Source organism: Loxodonta africana, chromosome 18, assembly GCF_030014295.1.
Source record: "Loxodonta africana isolate mLoxAfr1 chromosome 18, mLoxAfr1.hap2, whole genome shotgun sequence".
Classification (NCBI taxonomy): Eukaryota; Metazoa; Chordata; class Mammalia; order Proboscidea; family Elephantidae; genus Loxodonta; species Loxodonta africana.
The window spans coordinates 65,378,147-65,397,039 of NC_087359.1; the positions used below are offsets into that span (position 1 = coordinate 65,378,147).

Here is an 18,893-nt window from a genome sequence, read left to right on the forward strand (position 1 = left end):
TTTGTTTTCTTTATGTTGAAGTGCAATCCATATTTGAGTGTGTGGATCATACCAAATTATGGATAACATTTTGAAGAATGGAATTTCAGAACATTTAATTGTGCTCATGAGAAACCTGCGCATAGATCAAGAGGCAGTTGTTTGGATGGAACAAGGGGGTACTGAGTGTTTTAAAGTCAGGAAAAGTGTGCATCAGGGTTGTATTCTTTCACCATACCAACTCAATCTGTATGGTGAGCAAATAATCTGAGAAGCTGGAATATATGAAGAAGAATGGGGCATCAGGATTGGCGGAAGACTCATTAACAACCTGCATTATGCAGATGACACAACCTTGCTTGCTGAAAGTAAAGAGGACTTGAAGCACTTACTGATGAAGATCAAAGACCACAGCCTTCAGTATGGATTGCACTGCACTGCTAGGGCTCCATAATCATAATAAACCAAAAAGTCAATTCCAACTCATAGTAACCCTACAGGACAGAGTAGAACTACCTCATACGGTTTCTAAGGAGTGCCCGGTGGATTTGAACTGCTGACCTTTCAGTTAACAGCTGTAGCTTTTAACCAGTATGTCACCAGCGTTTCCAATAATCATAATATGTAGCTTTAAATGAAAACTTCCAGAAATTAAAAGATCAAGCAGGTAAAACATTAAGTAATAACACAGAGGACTTGAATAATACAGTTAAATAGCCTGATTCAATATACTTCTTTATTTAGTATAATATTTATAAAATTCTATATAAGCTTATGTCAAACAAACATAAGATATAAGTTCTTTTCAAACACTCACCTGTCATGTACTAAGCCAAAAAAATTAGTCAAATAGAAAATCAATCAAAAATGTAGAAATAATATACAAAACATCTTATAATTAGAAATTAACAACAAAATGATAGCCAAAATCAATCTCTCCTCTTCAAAATTTAAAGAGAAAAATACTTCAAAATATTTCTTGAGGAAAAAGAGAAAACATTCAAATTACACATTATAAAGAAATAATCAGCTATGCATATTCTCAACAAGGTAAATAAAAGTGAAAAAATAATAATAAAAAGAAATAAACAACAATGAAAATTCTCTGTATCAATAATACTTAGAGAAAAATGTAGTTGTTAAAAGTATTTAATAGAGAAAAAGACATTTGAAGAATACATAAAGGATTTAACTCAAAGTCTATGAAAATAAAACAACAAAAACACTAAAGAAAATTAGTAAAGAGAAAATCAATAACTGATGAACTAGAAATACAACATAACAGTAGCTTAGTCAGTGAAACTAAAACCTGATTGGTTAAAGAAAAACAAACAATAATGTAAGTGTCTTAGTCATCTAGTGCTGCTATAACAGAAATACCACAAGTGGATGACTTCAACAAACAGAAGTTTATTCTCTCACAGTCTGGTAGACTAGAAGTCCAAATTCAGGGTGTCAGCTCCAGGGGAAGCCTTTCTCTGTCCGCTCTGGAGGAAGGTCCTCGTCACCAATAAGCTGACAGCCAACACAAACGAACAGTAAGCATAATGCTTAATGGTAAAACATGGAAATCATTCTCCTAAAGTAAGGAACAACACAAGAGTGTCCTTTACAAACACTATTATTTTACATTATTCCTTTTTTCATTTTATTGTGCCTTAGGTGAAAGTTTAGAGAGCAAATTAGTTTCTGTTTCAACAATTTATACACAAATCATTTTGTGACATTGGTTGCAATCCCCACAATATGTCAACATTTTCCCCTTCTCCACCCCAGTTTCTTCATTTCCATTAGTACCATTTTCCTGTCTCTTCCTGCCTTCTTGTCCTTGCTTTTAGGTAGGTCTTGCTCAGTTGGTCACATATACAGGATTGAGCTAAGAAACACATTTCTCACATGTGTTATTGTTTGTTTTATAGACCTGCCTAGTCTTTGACTAAAAGGTGAACTTCGGGAGTGATCTCAATTTGGAGTTAAAAGGGTGTCCAGGGGCCATAGTCTTGGGGTTCCTCCAGTCTCTGTCAGACCAGTAAGTCTGGTCTTTTTTGTGTGTGTGTGTGAATTTGAATTTTTCCTACATTTTTCTCCCACTCTGTTCGGGACTGTCTAAATGTAATCGTTGTCAGAGCAATTGATGGTGGTAGCAGGGCACCATCTATTTCTTCTGGGCTCAGGCTGGTGGAGGCTTGGTACTTGTGGTCCATTGGTCCTTTGGACTAACATTTCCTTTGTGTCTTTAGTTTTCTTCATTCTCCTTTGCTCCAAAAGGGATGAAACAAGTAGATGTATCTTAGATGGCCACTTGCAAGCTTTTAAGACCCCAAATACTACTCACTAAAGTCGAATGGAGAACATTTTCTCTATGAACTATGCTACACCAATTGAGCTAGATGTCCCCAAAGACCATGGTCCCCAGCCCTCAGCCCAGTAACTTGGTCCCCCAGGGAATTTGGATGTGTCTATGAAACGTCTGTGACTTTGCCTTGGTCAAGTTGTACTTACTTCCCTATACTTTGTACTGTTCTTCCCTTCACCAAAGCTATCACTTATCTACTATCTAGTGATTTCCCCTCCCCTCTCCTTCCCTCCCTCGTAACCATCAAAGATTTTTTCTTTCTATGTGTAAACCTTTTCTTGAGTTTTTATAATAGTGGTCTCATCCAGTATTTGTCCTTTGTGGCAGACTTATTTCACTCTGCATAATGCCCTCCAGATTCATCCATGTTGTGAGATGTTTTGCAGATTCATCACTGTTCTTTATCGTTGCATAGTATTCCATCGTATGTACCATAATTTGTTTATTCATTCCTTTGTTGATGGCCACTTAGGCTGGTTCCATCTTTTTGCTATTGTGAATAATGCTGCAATGAACATACGTGTCCATGTCTATTTGTGTGACGGCTCTTATATCTCTAGGATATATATATTCCTAGGACTAGTATTGCTGGGCCATATGGTATTTCTATTTCTAGCTTTTTAAGGAAGCACCATATTGTTTTCCATAGTGGTTGTACCATTTTACACTTCCACCAGCAGTGTATAAGAGTTCCAATCTCCCCACAACCTCTCCAACATTTGTTATTTCTGCTTTTTTATTTTACTTTATTCTTGAAGTAGTATCCAATGCAATTAGATAAGAGAAAGAAATAATAAAACTAAGCACTGGAAATGAATATGCATACTTATCAATATTTATGTTAGCTCTGATGCAATACTCAATAAATTTAACAGAAAATCTTTATTAGAAACAAGAGAATTTAATAAGGTGAACAGCTGCAAAGTAATATGTAAAACAATAAATTTTCTATGTACAAACAATAACCTGTAAGGAAACATAATAGTGAACCCCAAAACATCTTTTTTAAATGTAAAATACCTAGGATTAAACATAGAAAGTAATGTACAGATTCAAAGTTAAGAAATCAACAAAATTCAGTTAAGGAAAGAAAGCCGTAATAAATGGAATGGTGTTCTTTATTTATAGTTTCTAAGACAATCATATAAATAACACATTCTCCTTATTAAATGTATAATTCATTGCAATTAAAATTAATTTCCCAATAAGTCATTTACTGGAATTTAATAAAATAGATCTGAAGTGTATTTGAAAGAATAAATGTGTCGGGAAAATTTTAGAAGAGAAGATTATTGATAACTTGTCACCCAAGATATTTAAAAATGTTATTATGAAGCTATGCCTTATTTAGTACTAATACAAAATAACAGAACTCTTTAAAGTAATTTGGCAATTTTTATCCAATTTAAAAATGTTCATATTTTTTGATCTAATGTACCCATTTCTAACAGCATATCTATAGAAATACAAAACAAAACCACAAAACTATATATAGGCCACCCTATAAAACTGAAATCTTTTTCAAAATCATACAAAATTGAAAACGACCCAAGTGTCCACCAATAACAGATTATTTAAATAAATTATGGTAAATATATCCAGTCAACAAAATACTACCTAGCTTCTGAAAGTAATAAGGAAGAGTCACATGTCCTCATATAGAATGATGTTCACATTATATTTTTAAGGAAAACATTGAGTAAATAGCACATAGCTCTATTTAGTTATTATACATAATGCTAACTTGTACATGGAAAATATCTGGAAAAATGTTTCCCAAATTTTAACTGCCTTCACTGGGACCAGAACTATGGCGACCCTCACATTCTTCTTTATTCATTTATTTATACTTTGAGTAATTTCCAGTAAGCATGTATCATTTTAGTAATCAGTAAAAAAAAAAAAAAAAATTAAAGAAGAAATGAAGTCAAAGTTAACCTGACTAGGAACGCTCTGTATAAAAGGTGGGATTTTTAAGACATAAATCTATTTCAAGGGATAGATGAAAATGCATTCAAATCAAATCAATCAGTGTTTATTCTATATATAACAGATGTCAGGCAGTAAACTAGGCATTATAGAGATTAGAAAGCACATGTGTTTAAAATGCTTATATTTTGTAAGAAAATAAAGAAAGAGTTAAATAATTTCTATACAATATTCCAGAAAGAAAAGCACCTACCTGAGAGTCATAAATAGATTCTAGACCTTCTCTCACTATTTGTGTTACCTTAGGCTATCCTCTGGGCCACTATTTTATTGCCTATAAATTTAACAATCTACAGCAGAATTCTATGATACATTCTATACTATACAATTTTAGTGCAAAAGGAGAATTCTCATCCAAAATATAGTTATTATCAAAAGAAGTAATTTGTTAATAATTGACAAATGATTAGTAAATTCAGAAAGGGAAAAAAATAATTATAAAATGTGATCATTAAATAAAATTAATTCACACTGTAAAAGAAAATTAAGAACTGAATAGGTTAGCAAGAGGAGAAATGATGATACCAGAGAGTAAAAAATTACAAAAGTATGCACAAAATTCTAACTTTTTCTGAATAAAATATTAGAAGGTACTCTACTGAAATGGTGAGGAATCTGGATTTTATTTCTTAGGGAATTAGGGACCACTGTATATTCTTTGGTAGGAGCCACGGTGGCGCAGTGGTTAAAGCCCTGTGGTTAAAGACCAAAAGATCAGCAGTTCAAACCCACCAGCCTCTCTGTGAGAGAAAGATGTGGTAGTCCACTTCCGTAAAGATTTACAGCCTTAGAAACCCTATGGAGCAGTTCTTCTCTGTCCTATAGGGTCACTATGAGATGAAATTGATTTGACAGCAGTGGGTTTGGCTTTTGGGGGATGTATTCTTTGAGTATATTTAATAGTCTTTGCTAACACTGCAATTCAAAGGCACTGATTTTTCTTCAGGTTTCCTTATTCATTGTTCAGCTTTCACATGCATAAGATACGATTGAAAATACCACGGCTTGGGTCAGGTGAACCTTGGTCTTCAAGGTGACATCTTGGCTTTTCAACACTTTAAAGAGGTCTTTTGCAGCAGATTTGCCCAATGCAATGTTTTTCTTGATTTCTTGACTACTGCTTCCATGGGTGTTGATTGTGGATCCAAATAAAATGAAATCCTTGAAAACTTCAATCCTTTCGCCATTTATCATGATGTTGCTTATCGGTCCAGTTGTGAGAATTTTTTTTTTTTTTTTAAGTCAAGGTGTAATCCATATTGAAGATTGTGGTCTTTGATCTTCATCAGTAAGTGTTTCAAGTCCTTGTCACTTTGGCAAGCAAGATTGTGTCATCTGCATATGGCAAGTTGTTAATGAATCTTCCTCCAATTCTGATGTCCCCTTCTTCTTCATACAGTCCAGCCTCTCGGATTATTTGCTCATCATAAGATTGAGCAGGTGTGGCAAAAGGATACAACCTTGAAGCACATTTTTCCTGACTCTAAACCATGCAGTATCCCCTTTTTCTGTTCAAACAACTGCCTCCTGATCTATGTACAAGACTGCAAAAAGAACAAACAAATCTATTTTGGAAGAAATACAACCAGAATCCTCCTTAGAAGCAAGGATGGCAGGACTGCACCTTACATACTTTGGGCATGTTATCAGGAAGGATCAGTCCCTGGAGAAGGACATCATGCTTGTCAGAGTACAGGGTCACCAAAAAAGAGGAAGACACTCAGCAAGATATATTGACACAGTGGCTGCAACAATGGGTTTAAGCATAATGATTGTGGGCATGTCAAAGGACCGGGCAGTGTTTCACTCTGTAGTACATACGGTTGCTATGAGCTAGAACTGACTCGACAGCACCTAACAACAACAAAAACAGCATTCTTTTGTGGAGCCCTGGTGGCGCAGTGGTTAAGAGATCAGCTGCTAACCAAAGGTGAGCAGTTGGAATTCACAAGGCACTCTTTGGGAACTGTAGGGGGTGGTTCTACTCTGTCCTATAGGGCCGCTATGAATCAGAATCAACTCGACGGCAATTACTTTGGTTTTTGGTTTTGGTGAGTACAGTGAACACCAAAGTTAGAGTAGTGTTTATTCAACACTTAATAAAATTTACTGAGTGTTCACCGCATGTCAAACATTCTGCTACATCACTCCTGGGATTGAGTGATAAATCAAAGAAGCGTGTTGATGCATCGCCTAGTAAAATGTGAGGAAACACCCTCTGGAAGTGGTATGGATGCTACATTAGAAGTGCCAAGTTTGGGTGCTACTTAACTATTCAGAATACTACTCATTTTCAATATTAACACCTACTGTTTGAAAACATAATTTAATCCTTAGAGTCACTGGCCCAAAGAAAAGTGAAATATTCTGTTTGAAAAGACCCTTCCCAAGGCTCCCTTTATGTCCTGCTTCCTTAGGCTATAAATAAAAGGATTCAGCATGGGGGTCACCATGGTGTACATCACAGCCATGACAGTCTCCTTTACAGTAGAATTATTAGCTGATGGGCATAAATAGAGACCAATGATCATCCCATAGAAGAGAGACAACATGGACAGGTGGAGAAAGCCTTTCGGATGCCTCTGGCAGAACGGACCTTGAGGATAGAGAAGACAATTCGTACATAGGACGAAAAGATCAACAGGAATGGAACAATAATGACAAGCCCTCCCAAGATAAATATCATCATTTCGTTTATCTGAATGTCAGAGCAGGCCAACTTCAGCAGAGCAGACATGTCACAGAAAAAGTGAGGTATCACATTGTCTGCACAGAAAGACAACCGAGCCATGAACAAAGCGTGCAGCAAAGAAATGAACGTGGTCAGCACCCAGGACAGTGCTACCAGACAGAGACAGAGCTGGGGGCTCATGATGGTGGTATAGTGCAAGGGGAAGCAGATGGCCACATAGCGGTCATAGGCCATGGCCACAAGCAGGAAGCTCTCCAGATCTGCACAAAGCAGAAAGAAGTACAACTGGGCCAGGCATCCGGTATAGGGGATGGATGGGACTGGGTTCTGCATGGTCTGCAGCAATTTGGGAATGGTCACAGAGGAGAAGCAGAGAGCAGAGAAGGACAAGTTGCTGAGAAACAAATACATGGGTGCGTGGAGGTGGGAGTCCAGTTGAGTGAGAATGATGATGATGAAGTTGCCCACGACCGTGGTGAGATACATGACCAGGAACAGGGCATAGAACAGGATTCACTGCTCTGGCTCAATGGGCAGGCCCAGGAGGAGGAACTCTGAGACAACAGTTTGGTTTCTCCTTCCCATGTTGCTTTTGTTTTACCTTTTAAAAATTAATAATAATTTGTATGAAAGTATGAATATATTATACACATATACACAATTGCAGAACCTTCGGAAAAACATTTTTAGTTAAATGCCGATAGGTCATAAGTCCTCTCCCAACTACATAAACAAATGCTTACTTAACTAAAAACTACAACAGCATATGAAGTTATGAGTCAAAATTAACCATATTCCAAACTTCTATAAGAATGTTCCATAACTGTATCATGGGTGGGATCAGATCAACAGGGTCTGAAACAAGGCAGGAAATTGTCTAAGAAAACACCTCTGTATGCCTCTATTTTAAGGATGCAAATACTATAACATCAGTCGTAAAGCCAGTCACCATTCTTATTCATTTTTATCACTCAGGAATGGTGATGGTGATGATAATGGCAGTGGTGATTGTGATGGCGATGATAGTGATAAGACCACAGCAATGTTTGTCAGTGCTTACTCTGGGCCATACACTAGGCTAAAACCTTAATATGCATTAATTCATTTAGTCAGGAGTGCTTCCAGGACAGATACATACTGCAGGTTGGTAGGTATTATCAAGATAAAGCCTAATAGAGGGAGCAGAGGCAGCATGAGTTCTGAGAGTAAAGCATTCTGAGGGAGGGAGCGGGAAATGTTTTTTAAGCTAATATACCCAAAATATTATTTCAATATTTAATAAATGTTAAAAATTATTAATGACATATTATACATCCATTTTTCTTACTATATCAATGTAATCCGGTGTGTGCTTTGCACTTACAGTGTATCTCAGTCAGCCTACATCCACATTTCAAGTGCTCAAGAGCCACATGTGGCTAGGGACTATTGTATTACCCAGCACAACTCTAAGGTACAGCTTTCCATGGCATATTCTGTAACAAATTAAAATAGCAGGTAAATTTTTAAATAGTGAGTAGCTATGCTGGAAATCAGAATGGTACTATTGGAATGCCTGAAGTTTTGAGGATTTCTGGGTCATATAAACCCACTGGGAATCAGACTGAGGAAAAGTTAATCAGGGTAACTGGCTCTCACTTAAAACAAGCAAAGGAGAGGCCCACCTAGAAAATAAATGGACCATTTTCTCCAGAAGCACTAGAAAACTCTGAAATTCAGAAAAGAAAAATTGGGCCCCAGGGCTGTTCGAGGGTGAAAGGAAGAACAACCAACCAACTCTGAGGACTGCAACAGACTCCCAGATATGAAGCACTTGACCACAACCCAAACCGAAACATCATCCTAGCCACATTTGGCCCATTGAGTAAACTGGAGCAGGCCCCTAATGAGGCCAGTTCTGCCAGATACAGAGGGAAAGAACACTCTGGCAAAGATCAGGTCACCACGACAAACCCAGCAGTGAAGTCCCCTAAACCAACTTCCACCTAACTCTTCACTTTCATAGGGCCTGCAGACCCTGAGACTCCACCAGTGGAGGCTGAAGGAGAAGGTGGGCCAGGGAGCAGTCAGGAGCAAGAGAATTGAAGGGCCGCCAGAACCATGAGCACTTGGGAGTTCTTCTGAGCTGCCTCTCCACCCACTTTACCTGGAATAGGTAGTGTGCAAAACCAGATGGAGGCTCTGCCAGCCACACATCCATCAGCCACCTGCCTCCTTCTTTCTCTCTGGTCTGCTCCCAACACTCCTACCCCAAAGGAAAGCCCACTTATTTATCGACCCACCCTCACCCCATGTGTCTCTCAGTTTGTCATACTGCGGGGCTTGTGTGTTGCTGTGATGCTGGAAGCTAGGCCACCAGTATTCAAATACCAGCAGGGTCACTCATGGTGGACAGGTTTCAGCTGAGCTTCCAGACTAAACCAGACTAGGAAGAAGGACCCAGCAGTCTACTTCTGAAAAGAATTAGCCAGTGAAAACCTTAGGAATAGCAGTGGGACGTTGTCTGATATAGTGCCGGAAGATGAGCCCCTCAGGTTGGGAGGCACTTAAAATACCTACGACAGAGTGGCTGCGACAATAGGCTCAAGCATAGCAACAATTGTGAGAATAGCAGCACAGGACCCGGCAGTGTTTCATTCTGTTGTACATAGGATCGCTATGAGTCAGAACCAACTCAACAGCACCTTACAATAATACCCTCACCAGTTTATCACACTCCCTCAGTTACCCACCTCAGTGGACATGGGGAGGGAGATGATCAGCCTAAACAGATCCAAGCCCATGCTCCCTGCCTGCCTCAGCCTGAAGGCCATCTAAATCCACAGTGGATGCTCACACTGCAGAATGTCATGAAGGTCTGAGTTGCTCAAAATTAGAAGGCAGTAGAGGAGAGTGCTGAACTCTCCCAAAGCTTCTGGATCCAATTCCTGGCATTGCAACTACTGGAAAAATGACACTTCTATTCTGATCCCCTTGTTACCTGGATTAATACTGCCCCAACTCACACAAGCATCTTGTCACCTTTCCCTTTATGACCTCATGACCCAGGAGACATTGGTCAGGGAAGTAAGAGTTAGAAGGGAATAGAATTGAGATGGACATTGAGAGAAACAGCCAGTATTGGGAGGACTCCAGTGTGGCATACAGAGTATTTAAATTCTAGGTCTCTGGAGCTGGTCTGGCTGGGATCACATTACTCTACTCCTCACCAGCTTCGTGATCTTGCCCCAGAAACCTAACTTCTCTAAGCCTGTATTCTCTGATTAGTCTAATGGTGATACGACAGCATGTAACTCGTCATGCCATAGGAAAGAAAAAAATTAAACAATCCATGTTAAAAAAATGTGACATATGGTGAGACAAAATGTGGCATAAATAAGACTTACTACTGTTGTTCTGGTTTTTTACTGGGTTACTGTTGTTTTAAGTACTATTACCCAGGTGCAGTATTTCACCAAGTACCCTTACCCTGATTGTCCCTTCAATGAACCCAATGCCTTAGTGCTAGTAGAGAATGTGTGGAGGAGCACTGTGGGATGGAAGAATCTAGTGGCCCAGAAGGGACAGATCAGAGCTCAAATAACAGGGATTTCCTCTCAGGCTATCAGATGACTGTATCCCTAGTTAAGATTTTAATACTAGGACAGCACAATAGAAGGTGACGAAAACTGGCTCCATGGAAGAGAGCCCCAGGATGGTGTCTTGGAAAGTCCCTCCCTGGCAAAATATTCAGGAGTCCAGAGAAGTGAGACTGTGTCATTTGCTGGCCTGTGACTTTGGTAGATTGCTGAAGTTTTCCAGCCTTCCATTCCACCATCAGTAAATTTTTCCCACCTTGCAGAATTGTAGGATTAGAATAACTGGTAATTGTAACATACAATGTTCTCTAAAAACATTTGGAGGTGGGTGTCACTACTGGGAGTGAAAAATAATAAGGTTGATGACTTCTAACTCATGCTGCAGAAATCACCCTGTAGAATTGAAATTCTAGTATATTGGTGTTAAGAAGGTCTATAAGGTAACTGCTTCATCTGAACTCCTTCCCATCTTACCCAGCTTGTCCAGTGTGGCTCTGGAGCCTGCTTCCTGTTTCCTACTTCCACATCACGCATTTCCAGCCCAAGCCACTGCCATTGTCTTCTGACTCCTCTCTTCTACAATGCCCTGACCCCTGGGATCTCAGGGTCCCAAAGAAACTCATTAGTAACAAACTGAGTACACACCACCCTTCCTCCCCTGCCCCACTCCCTTACCCATGCACCTTTCTGAGCCACATTTCTGATGAAGTCACATCCAGAGATAGAATTCTGGGTTCACCTCAAGACTGACCTTTTCAAGATAGCTTTCCCTGACCAAGAGAGCCCATACTAATAATTCCCTTTTCTATCTTTTATAGTATCTGGCCTTCTACAACAGTTATCAAAATCAAATATTAAGAACTTGATCAGCACTGTCTTATGTTGTCCAGTGATTACCTCCATATATACTGACTTTCTCTCCTTGGCTGGGAGTCCCTGGGTGTACAGTTAATGCACTCAGCTGCTAATCAAAGGTTGGAGGTTTGAGCCTACTCAGAGATACCTTGGAAGAAACCCTATGACACACATGGGGTTGCCATGAGTCAAAATCAACTCAATGGCAACCGGTAATTACCATGTGCAAGGCATTTAAGCATGTTCTGTGGGAAAAATCGGTGACCGAGGTAGACAAGATCCTTGCCCTCAAGGAGCTTACAGTCTAGCTAATGCCAGTTATCATAGGGCAATACAGGATGCAAAGAGGACACATATCAAGGACACCTGTGGTGAAATAAGTTCCTTTATGCAGGCTTTTGCCTTGGTTCTTTGGAAAAACAGCTTGAGAGATTTTTCCCTTAGTCCCTGAGGAGTTACATTGGCACGAGTTTTCTACCACAGAGGGTTTGTTACTTTCGTCCAGATTGATTCTCATTCCCTCGGTAAGCTGAAAACAACTTGGTTTTGATACTTTTTTGTCTGGTTCTGGGCTGCAGCCTGCCCTGTGATTGGTATATACCTTGCTGGGATTGGTCAATGTTGTTGTTGTTAGGTGCCATCGAGTCAGTTCCAACTCATAGAGACACTATGCACAACAGAGCGAAACACTGTCCGGTCCTGCGCCATCCTCAAAATCGTTGTTATGCTTGAGCTCGTTGTTGCAGCCACTGTGCCAATCCACCTCGTGGAGGGTCTTCCTCTTTTCCGCTGACCCTGTACTCTGCCAAGCATGATGTCCTTCTCCAGGGATTCATCCTTTCTGACAACACGTCGAAAGTATGTGAGACGCAGTCTCGCCATCCTTGCCTCTAAGGAGAGTTCTGGCCGCATTTCTTCCAAGACAGATTTGTTTGTTCTTTTGGCAGTCCGTGGTATATTCAATGTTCTTCAACAACACCACAATTCAAAGGCGTCAACTCCTCTTCGGTCTTCCTTATTCATTGTCCAGCTATCACATGCGTATGATGTGATTGAAAATACCATGGCTTGGGTCAGGCGCACCTTAGTCTTCAGGGTGACGTCTTTGCTCTTCAACACTTTAAAGAGGTCCTTTGCAACAGATTTACACAATGCGATGTGTCTTTTGATTTCTTGACTGCTGCATCCTTGGCTGTTGATTGTGGATCCAAGTAAAATGAAATCCTTGACAAATTCAATCCTTTCTCCGTTTATCATGATGATGCTCATTGGTCCAGTTGTGAGGATTTTTGTTTTCTTTATTTTGAGGTGCAGTCCATACTGAAGGCTGTGGTCTTTGATCTTCATTAGTAAGTGCTTGAAGTCCTCTTCACTTTCAGCAAGCAAGGTTGTGTCATCTGCATAACACAGGTTGTTAATGAGTCTTCCTGCAATCCTGATGCCCCATTCTTCTTCCTATAGTCCAGCTTCTCGTATGGTTTGTTCAGCATACAGATTAAATAGGTATGGTGAAAGAATACAACCCTGACGCACACCTTTCCTGACTTTAAACCAATCAGTATCCCCTTGCTCTGTCTGAACAATTGCCTCTTGATCTATGTAAATCAATAGGCTATGCAAATGAGATGGCTAGAGCCTACTATGCAAATGAAATGTCTGTGGCCTACCAAGAGTTTGTGGTACCCCACTGGGAGGGGCCAAGCCTTAAAATTGACTATAAGTTATGTGTACAAGCAACCAACCCCACAGAGATTTTTGAGGCAGGAAGAGAAGAAGCAGGAAAAAGCAGAAGGAACAAAGAAGACAGAAGATAGAAGAAGCAGAGAGAGGAGGCAAGAAACCTCCTAAAAGAGCTATAACACAGGTCAAGGGCTATAACACTGAAAACAGTGAGAGGCCCAGAAAGGGCCTAGTGGCAGAGCTGATGGAGAAAAATGGCAGGGCCAAGAGGCGGCTGCCCTAAGGATGCCGAGAGGGGGCCTGCACAGTCGAGAGGAGCTGAGAGAGCTGTCCTGCACTGAAGAAGGGAGACTTTGCCTACATGCTTCCTGATCCTGATTCTGAATTGTAGCCTGTGGATCCTGATTCTGAGCTGTTCCTTTATAGAAACCCTGTTCCTTAATAAACAACTTAACTGTAAGTATGGTCTGTGAGTTCTGCATGGTCGTTGCAATGGATTATCTAACCCAGAAGAGAAGCAGAGAGTGCCATGGGAGGGACAGCTGGAGTCAGAATTGGTAAAAAAGTTGGAGAGTGGATTAGCCTTGGACTGATCCTGATTCTCATTATCCCGCCCTGAAGTTAAACAGGTTCTGACACTCTTGCTACTGCTACTCCCTAGATTTTACAACACCTAACCTTATCTAGGGAAACCCTGGTGGTGAAGTGGTTAAGAGCTACGGCTGCTAACCAAAGTTTGGCAGTTCAAATCCACCAGGTGCTCCTTGGAAAACCTATGGGGCAGTTCTACTCTGTCCTATAGGGTTGCTATGAGTCAGAATCGACTCGACTGCAGTGGGTTAGCCTTATCTAGGGGGCATTGGTGGTGCAGTGGTTAAGAGCTTGGCTTCTAACCACAGGGTCAGCAACTTGAATCCAGCAGGTGTTCCTTGGAAACCCTATGGGGCAGTTCTACTCTGTCCTATAGGGTCACTATGAGTCGAAATTGACAATGGCAGCAGGTTAACCTTATCCAGTATGTCAGGGAAGACATCTTGAGGGAAAAGAAAAGTTTAATTGGAATCTGAAGAGCTTTCCAGGAAAAGGGGCTGCAAAAGTACCCAGAGACAGAAAATGGCATATAGAAAAGCCCAGAGCTGAAAGAAATCCTAGAGCTTTTTCACAAAGCAAAGAATGTTCAGTATGCCTGAGGTGTATGGTATGATCAGAGGGGGTACGGATAGAAGGCTGTGGGAGGAGGGAAAGGTGAGATAGAAAGCTGGAGAGGCAGGCAGAGTCTGGTCTTGAAGGGCCATGTAAACCAAAGTAAGAAGCTTGTATATTACACAAACAGCAATGAGAAATCATTGAGGTATCTGAAGCAGGGAATAAACAATCAAATTTGAATTTTTAGAAAGATCTCCCTGGCTGTTGTATGGAGAACGGATCAAAGGCAGTTGAGACCAGAGTCAGGGAGACAAGTTAAGAGGGTGTTACAGTCATCCATGGGAAGGTTGATGGTGATAGGGCCTAAACTTCTGTAGTGGCAGTGGGAATAGAGAAGGGAACAAGTTTGAGAGATAATTAGCAGTAAAATTTTCAGAATTTTGGGATGGTCTGGGAGGGAAAGAAGCAAGCACATCTGAGTTGTTATTGTTCCATCTGGCTGCGTATTGTTCCATCATTCTGCTGTATCCCAAGTCACTTATCCCCTGTTGAACAATTATGTTGTTACAAACGTTTTTGTATAATAAACTGAAGTGAGGTAAGCACTCTTAGCTAAATCTTTGCAGATAACTCTATCCCTTTTCTACTAATTCCCATAAGTGGGATATTCCTGTGCTGAAAAGTACTCTGCCCTTTCAAGGATTTTCATACATACTGCCAAATAGTACCCCCAAAACTTACACCATTTTCTTTTTCATGATCAAGACGTGGAAACAGAATTCCCTCCAGATGGTGTAAATGAAGACACTTTGAGGAAAGAAGTACTGACCAAAGTATGGGCTGAATTAAGGGAATGTAGTTTTTAGCTGCTGCCAAGCCAATTCCAGTTGATGTGTGCAGAGTGAAACTGCTCCATAGGGTTTTCGGAAGCAGATCACCAGTCCTGTCTTCTGAGCTGCCTCTGGCTGGGTTCAAACCGCCAATCTTTTGGCTAATAGTTGAGTGCTTAACTGATTGTGCCAACCAACTCGAGTTAAGGGAATAAACAAGGGATATTAAAGCACTCAGAGACCAGCAGGAAGCTGCTACTACACTTGGGCTGAAGGGCAAAAGGAGGAAATAGTGTTACCAGTGCCAAGTGAGAGCTGGAGCTATGAAAGACTGGCCAAAAGGGCAGAATCGTCATAGAAATACACAGCTACTGCCAGAGACATGGCACTGAGACAGTTCCTGAATGAGCCAAAGCCAACCAAAAGAGGGTCAAGGGATGCTTTCACATGAGTTAGCCTCCAGGGCACAGAGTAGGTCATCCAGGGCAGAGAATGGATATGAGGAGAAGAAGGGTAGGGGGAAGCAGTAAAATGAAGAATTGACAGCACATCTTCTTTGGTAAATTGTTCCTGACCCTTAGCCATTTATTTAATTAGAGTATTCCTATGCTTCCTCATTGTTTATATGCGTTTCTTACATTGTAGATAATAGCTATTTTGTATCATACATTTAGGGTCACCCCTAGAGTATGTGGCTAGGCAAATATTTTATACAAAGCCCCTGTCTATATAAACAACCTGAGCCACCCCAAATCAGCATGTCAGTACCACTCTGGCAGCCCAATGTCACATGAGCTCACAAAATAAAATACCGTGCAGGTGTTTTTAGCATATTATTTAACAATATGAATGATAGAACTAAAAATAAACTGTAACTAGAAAAAATTGATAATAGTATGGGGAGAGTGTAGGTGAGCTATATTCACAATCTTTACTAACACAGAGGCAGTAGATATGTTTTAAAGCATGTGTGTCAAGGAGGTCCCTGGATGGTGCAAATGGTTTGTACTCACCTACTAACTGAGCCCTGGTGGTGCAGTGGTTAAAACTACAGCTACAACCCAAAAGGTCAGCAGTTCAAACCCACCAGCTGCTGCTTGGAAACTCTATGGGGCAGTTCTACTCTGTCCTGTAGGGTCACTATGTGTCAGAATCAACTTGATGGCCATGCGTTTGGGTTTTTGTGGTTTACTAACTGAAAGGTTGGCAATTCAAACCCACCCAGCGGCACTGTGGAAGAAAGACCTGGTGATCTGATTCCAAAAAGATTACAGCCAAAATGACACAACCACTATGGAAAACAGTACGATGCTTCCTAAAAAAAAACTAAAAATAGAACTACCTTATCATCCAGCAATTCCACTTCTAGGTATTTAGCCTAGAGACCTAATAGAAGTGACACAAATAGACATATGCACACACCTATGTTCTTTGCAGCATTATGCACAGTAGCAAAAAAAGAAAAGAAAAAAAAGGAAACAGCCTAAATATTCTTCAATGAATGAATCGATAAGCAAAATGTGGTATGTACATACAATGGAATACTGTACAACCATAAAGTCCAAGAAGCATACTATAACCTGGAGTGATCTGGAGGGCATAATGCTAAGTTAAGTGAGTCAATCACATAAGGACAAATATTGTATGATCCTACTTTTATAAGAAGACAAGAATAGATATATATACAGAGACCAATGTTCATTGATGGTTACCAGGAACGGGGGACGGGGCAGTCACTCTCTAAATCGTAGATACTTGTTATTTTTGGTGATGAGAAAAGTAGCCCAGAATGTGGATGTCATGAGCACAGCTTGACCAAAGTAAATGATATTACTAAGAAGCACACAAGAACAAAGGACATTTGTGCTAAAAATATGACATATAGAATTTGGCTACAACACCAACAATAACCAAAAAACTAGTGTATGGTCACATCTGTAGGTGTATAGGCATATATGTGTACAGATAGGTACAGGTGAGTACATATGTGTGCACAGTTAGAAGTACTTATATGTATATCCTTGCCAACCGTGCCCTCCCCCAAGTGGTATTTTCATAAGTCGCAATTATGCAAATTTTTTACATGTTGCTGTAAAAAAATTAGCATAGTGCACTTACAAAAATACTTTGTGGGGGGAGGGTGTGGATGGAAAACATACATAGAAGGTGTGCATTATTTGTGTAAAAATATGGTACATACAGATATGTGTGTGCATACATATATAATCAGAGAGGACACAGTTACAGATACTTCTCAGACATTACCAAACACCTTGCAATAAAGGTTTTCAAGGCTTAGGACCTTAGTCTCATGGAACAACTCAAATTGGTACCACAAAGTTCATGTTCTGTGTCCTAGAAAGGTAAGTAACTCCTGGGGTCTTAAAAGCTTGTAAACAGCCATCTAGCGTACAACTCTCAGTCTCGTCTTGTTTGGAACAAAAGAGGAAAAAGGAAACCCAAGACTCAGAGAAGAAACTAGTCTATAGGACTGTCTACATGAACCATGGCCTCATATACCCTGAGACAAGTAGAACTAGATGGTGCCCAGCTACCACTAACAACCATTCTGTTCAGGAGCACAATAGGTGGACACTGGTAGAATGGGGGGAAAATGCAGACCAGAACTCAAATTCTTAAAAAGTCCTTATATGCTGAACCAGTTGAGACTAGAGAACTCCCTGAGTATATCATCCGGAAATACTATTTAAAACTTGAGCCAAAACTATCCCCTGAGGTCACCTTCTAGGGAAATAACAAATTGACACACAAAATAAAGGCTATTACTCATGAGTACAGTGCTCCACTAAAAAAAATTTTTTAAAAAATCTACATGAGACCAAAAGGACAACAATCACTCTAAAGCAGAGATGAGAAGATAAGAGCGTGATCTGTAGAGAAGTAAAACCAGTGAAGAATATAGAGAGAGAGAGAGAGATTTATCTCAAGGAAATAGCTCACACGGTTGTAAAGGCTACCAAGGCCCCAGTCCGTGGGTCAGGTGTCAGGCTGGAGGCTTCTTCTGGCTCCTGTAGCTGCAGGGGCTGACAAACCCAAGATCAACAGATAAGACAGCAGGCTGCTGGCCCAAAGGCTGTGGAGGCCAACTAATCCCAAGAAAAAAAAATATGGCAGACCACCAGCTCAAGTCACAAGAACCAGAGGTCAGATGACAAAGAGCCAGATACAGGATCCAGGGTGAGCAAAAGCCAGTGAGCTTTGCCAGAACATCCATATGTATTGGATGCAGGTCACACCCTGGAGAAAATGCTCCTTAAAACTGGTTGGCTGATTAACTCAGATCACATCATGGAGGTGATTATATCATATCACAAAATGAGGAATAACTATATCATTACCTAACTGCCAAATTACATCATTACATAACTGACAAACTACATCACTACATAACTGACAAACCACTGAGAATCATGGCCCAGTCAAGTTGACGCACAATCTTAACGATCACAGTCCACTCCTTCTAAGCTTGGCACCTGTACACATCTCCTTAAACCATACACACTCTCTAAATGAAGACAATTACAAAATCTTACCTGTGCCTAACATGATACAACCAACATGCGTACAGCTGAAAATGCACTAGCCCCATTTACATCTTATATTTTACAAATGAAGAAAACTAAAATATTTGTTGCACACATACAAGGAAGGACTACTCATAGAAATAAGTCTTCAGGTCTACAACAGGTCACATGGTCATAACTGGCATTTAGAACTACCTTCTTCTACCATCCATTCCAGACAATCAAGTGGATAGGATAACGTGT

The 18,893-nt window shown here is 40.3% G+C and overlaps 1 pseudogene; it reads right to left on the reverse strand.

The window, feature by feature from the left end:
- Nucleotides 1-6,663: 6,663 nt before the first annotated feature.
- LOC135228022 (olfactory receptor 1E5-like) lies at nucleotides 6,664-7,601 on the reverse strand (annotated as a pseudogene).
- Between the last annotated feature and the right edge of the window lie 11,292 nt (nucleotides 7,602-18,893).